Raw genomic sequence first — 5,298 nt, 5'->3', positions numbered from 1 at the left:
CCGTTTGGCCCCTCTGTCTTGATGGGTTTCTGGCTCATGGGGTGGACTAGGCTGGGCCTTAATCTCCTTACATTAACTTTCTCCAGGTTTTCCTCCCTCTGGCTACCCCCTGAATTAATTTCTCTGTGCTGCAAAATTTTTACCCATTAGAGACACAGAACTAGGAGTCCTCAGATGACACCAGAAAACTGTAAGGTGTTTCCTGTATCTGGGTAGGGGGACAGCATGCAATCCATCCTGAAACCAGGCAGAGAATGCAAACCCTCACTCAGGCTGTGACTGCTTGGGCGAACAGGCCACTGCTTGCTCCCTGAGTGCTTGTGGGTTTGGCTAGAGTGTGGAAATGGAGGAGTAATTCCTGGGAAACTGAAGTAAACATTTGTCTGTGTTCCTTGGCAATTTCTCACAAAAACAGTTTCTGTGGAAGAGATCTTTCTGGCCAGACTGTGGCTAAAGCTAGGCATGAGCTCCCCAGTGCTCTCCAGGGAAAGGTAGGCTTGTTTCCAGCTGAGACCAAGTACCAGCTCTGGGCCCAGGCTGGCACAGTGGGCAGAACATCCCCAAGCACCTGCAGTTGCTTGCAGGCATGCTCTGAAGTCTGTATTGACTGAGGGATCTGGAAGAGAGCAGTGGGCTCTGTCTGCTTTGTCCCTTCCCAACTGCCTCCAAGGGCTTTGGGGACAATGCAGGACAATCACTATAAGGAACTTGCCAGCAAACTAGGGTGCTGCAGCAGTCTTCATAGTTCCAGTTGCATCTTCTGTTGACTCTTGAACCATGAAATATGCAGGAATCATGGCTGTTACCTTTTCATGCTTCCAAGTTTGGCATCTACAGGCAGAAAAATAGTCTTAAGAGTAACCTTCCACTTCCTCCTGCAGACAGGAAGAGTACTCTGGGCAGAATACTTCTGCCCTCAGAGTATTGAGCTCTTCCTCCTTTCTACACCCTGAGTGGGTGAGGCTCGGTGGCTGCAAGAAACCATGTGTGAAAATTTTGTCCCTTGCTGAAAGCAGCAGCTGAGAAGTGTCACCAGGATTTCACCCTTCTCCTCACTAGTTACCAGGGCTTCTCTGGACAAGATCAGCACGTGGCTAGTAAAGGATCCCATGACTTTTGCTGTGAGACCATATTTGCTCTAGCAGAGCTTTCTACACCTTGTGCTCCACCTGCCTGCCAAGAGCCAGGATAAGGGAGCAAAGGTTTCTTACATCTGTCCCACATGTTTACCCAGCTACACTTCACTGTTCTCCAGCCCATGGTGGGGAAAAAAGAGCCAAAAACCCACAACAAAAAGAAGCTGTTGTTAAAAGAAAGGAAAGTTCTAAGCTGCAGTTTGCTAAACCTTTTCACCCTTGGAAGGAGTTTAAGTAGGTGTGCTTGTCCTTTGTTCTTGCTTTGTGTCTTAGCACAGCACTGCTGATTGCTGGATCTGTTCTTATTTGACTACATCCAATGTGCAGAATGTCTATATACTCAGGATGTCATATGTGTTCATACGACACCTATATTTTCTGTCAACCCAAGGCGGCAACCTCACTACTGAAGCCCGTTTTCCTTATCCATCCACTACTCTAAATATAACTACCAGCAATGAAGATGAGTGCACAAAGATCTCTGTAGAGTCAGTGGTGACTTGACTTCCCAAGTCTGCACTAGACCTTGCAGTGGTGAGCTAAGTGGGAAAATAAGGGGTTTGGGTTAAATCCAAAGGCTAGACCAGTGGACTTTTTCCTGATTACCTTCCTGCCTCTCATATGCATGAAAATTATTTCCAAGAATTCTGCTCTATGATTTTTCCAAGTATAGAGGTATTGGTCATAATAACTTTGTAATTACATTTTGTAATTACTACACAAAATGGAGGTACTACTGCTGTTTCATATGTCTTTCTCCTTGCCCTCCCTAAAGGTGGGCATCATATTAGGTTTTTCATTCAGCCTTTTCTATGATATCCCACCGTGGCTTACAGCAGCTTCATTGGCATGAACTGATAACTCATCTGGGTTACTGTCATCTGTTCTATTCTTTAAGCAGTCCTCAAGCCTCACGTTTGGTCTTCCCACCCACTTCCAAAATCAACCTGGTGAATGGGAGAAATCTGGGAGCTGGCTTTGCCTCTGAAGATGCTACAAAAATCCATTGATCTTTGTGGTTTTGTTCCATATTGTCCAGTACCACAGTGTTTTCTCCATCTGCCAGTGGATGTGCATTTTCCCCAATTTCTTGAATGCCTGTAGGGTCCTGTTGTGCTACCTTTAATGATCCTTTCTAGTCTGAGTTGTAGGTGGAACTTGGCCATGCTCAATATCATCTTTAAGTACCCAAGCAAGCAATGTTTACTACATTCTTTTGCTATCCCATTCTTACATACTGCTTTGTTGTTGTTGTGTTTTTGTTGGTAGTTTTTTGGTTTGGTTTTTATTTATTATTTTGCTACAAGAAGTGCCCTTTTTAGTCAAGCAGGACTCTAGTGAAATTCCCAATTTTCCTGCCAAAGGGAAGGCTTGGGATATTCAGGATGAACACTGTGAAAAAACACTTCCCAAGGAGGGTGACGCAGTCCTGGAACAGCATACTGAGGTGACACCTTGGGAGGTTTCAAGGGTTGATCAGTGGTTCCTGGGCTCTGTGACTGACACAGCGAAAAAGCATCCCCTCAGGAGCTCCAAGCCAGAGCCAGAAGAGCCAGGAGTGCAATCCCTCTGTGAAGGAACACTGCTGCACCAAGGTCATGGACCATGCCAACCAGCTGGAGAAGCCTGCAGAGTACTTCCAGGGAAAGAGCAGGGAGTCACACAAATACCTGTGATTTCCAAACCTGCTTTACATTATATTCTACTAATGAGAACTTGACATCGTGTTTACACTGTGACCATCTGTCATGCTGCAGGAGTGAAAGGGGGGAGCTGTGAAACTTTCCAAAGTTGTGTCCAATTCATCCAGAGTTGACAAACCTGTTAAGACCATGTCTGCAAGCATGTGGAGGTGCTGCTGACTTTTGGCACATAGAAAATCACATTAAGAGCTCACTGACCACGTTGTTTTTTTTTTAACATCTTCCAACTGTCTCTCAAGAGGGAGTGACACAACTAAGTCAAAAATGCAAAACATTGGTAGATTCCTATGTGAAAAGAGTTTGAAAAGTCATCCATCCAGCAAAACCCCACCTAGCAAATGCCTTTTCTTTCCAAAAATACAACCTGGAACAGAAACAATTTTTTTTTAATGGGAAAAAAAATCATATCCACTGTCTCTCTCTCCCATGGGACTTAGTGACCCCTCTAAGGGAAATGTGCTGACAAGTGTTCACAAGGAAAAGCAGCACTAAAGCGGGTCTGGGTCTGAGGTCACAGACTCCAAAGCAGCATGTGTTCCAGCAATGTGGGAGAAGATGTCTCTGTAGCATAACTATTCTCCCCATTTCCAGAAATACTGTCAGAGATACATGCTCTAGATTCCCACATCAAAGAAGGGTGAGATGTGCTAGAGAAGAGACCAGAACTGGGAAAAATCTGTATTGAAGGGAAAAGAGATTATTCTTCTGTTTGTGGTCCAAACTTTGTCTTTCTGATTGTAGTACAACCAGAGCTGATGTGTTCTTACAGAGGGGGCAGTGGTATGGTCAGCCCTGGCACTGGTGTCTTCATGAATTTAATGCAGCCACTCATCAGCCATCAATGCCTCAAAATGTGCTTGACATAGGGAAGTGCAAAGGCTGTGTAAGGATATCAGTGGGCTGTGTTGGTGAAACAAGTTCACAGAGGCAGCCTCAGAATGTCACAGAAGCATAGAATGTCTGGGGTTGAAAGGTTCTAACTTCCTTGCCATGGGCAGGGACACCTTTCCCCAGAGCAGATTGCTCAAAGCCCCATCCAACCTGACTCTGAACACTTCCAGGACTGGGGTATCCATGTCTCTGCAGTTTTGAGAGATGTCACATGAGACAGTGTCAAACCCTTCATTTGACACACAAGTTCAGGTGGATAACAGCTATGTTCCACAGAATTGCCAAGTCTTGCTCATTCCAGGTGGAAAGCACTGACTTCCTGCCTGTGTCTCTAAAATTTGCTTTCTCACCCAGCTGCTAGAAATTTCCCTCACATATTTACCAGGCATGGGTAGTTTTCCAAACATAGGTCTAAGCAGGCATCCTACAAGGAAGCAAACACTTAAGGGGACAAGTTGGATGTCTCTGAAGCAATAGGAGGATGAAGCCTACATTCACTGGGCAAATCCCTGAGTGATGATAAAGTATGAATTCATAGTTACACTAGCTTTGAGCAAAGAGATTGAGCAAGAGCCCTCAAGAGATTTTCCCCTGCAGTTATCATTCTAAACCACCATCATACCCTTAGAAAACACAATTACAGAGGGATAAATTGACTGTGTTTTGGTTACCTCTACCTTACATGAACATTGTGGTACTTCTCAGCAAGAATCCCGGAGAAAAAAGGTCTCAGCACACCTTGTTCATGTAAGGATTGCCCAGACGACACAGAAACAGGAATTGGAAACCAGGATTTCTCAGATCTACTCAGCAGCCCTCCAAGTTGTGATCTCACTGCAATGAGAATTTCTGGTGGACAAGATGACATGTGATTGCAGAGGTGGTGAGGGCCTTTAATATGAAATGGGCTGCTGAATATCAGAGTCAGTGTTGGCTATTGCAAGCAGTAAGGTTGTGACTTGTTAATGTGGCTCTCTTCCTGAGAGTCTGCTCACTGCAAAATTAGCTGCTTTGAAAATCAGCATGCCTAAACCACTGTCACTGGCCCACCTCTGAAGCATTTTGCTAGGTGCTAATTTTAATACTGCCCAAAATCATGATCAGACACGTTGACACATATGTATTAAACCCATTGAGAACTGGAGCATTAGATGGGCACAAAAAGCTGTGCTCAGACACACTCATGGCACCATGCACCTGCTATTGCCAGCTCAAAAAGGTTTTGCATCCAGGCAGATGATGAGAAAACCACCCTTAGAGATGTTCAGATGCCATCTGGACATGTCCTGGGTGATTGGTTCTGTGTGGCCTTGCTTGAGCAAGGGTCTTGGACCAGAGGACCTCCAAAGTTCTCTTCCAACCTCAGCTGCATGTGGTCCCCAGGAGAGCAGAGATGTGTGCGACAAAGCTGTCCACAGCCCCACAGCTGTGGCACAGAAGCCCCCAGAATCACACCACATTCGGCATCCCATCCTGGCACTTCTTCAAGGTGTCTGAGTGTCTAGACAGTTCTGAGCCCTTGTCCTCCAACCCCTTTCCTGCACAGCACTGACAGGTGTTGCTTTCCC

This window comes from Lonchura striata, chromosome Z, assembly GCF_050655825.1.
Source record: "Lonchura striata isolate lonStrDom1 chromosome Z, ASM5065582v1, whole genome shotgun sequence".
NCBI classification, from domain to species: Eukaryota; Metazoa; Chordata; class Aves; order Passeriformes; family Estrildidae; genus Lonchura; species Lonchura striata.
The sequence above is the reverse complement of the archived record's forward strand: the minus strand, read 5'-3'. Positions refer to the sequence as shown.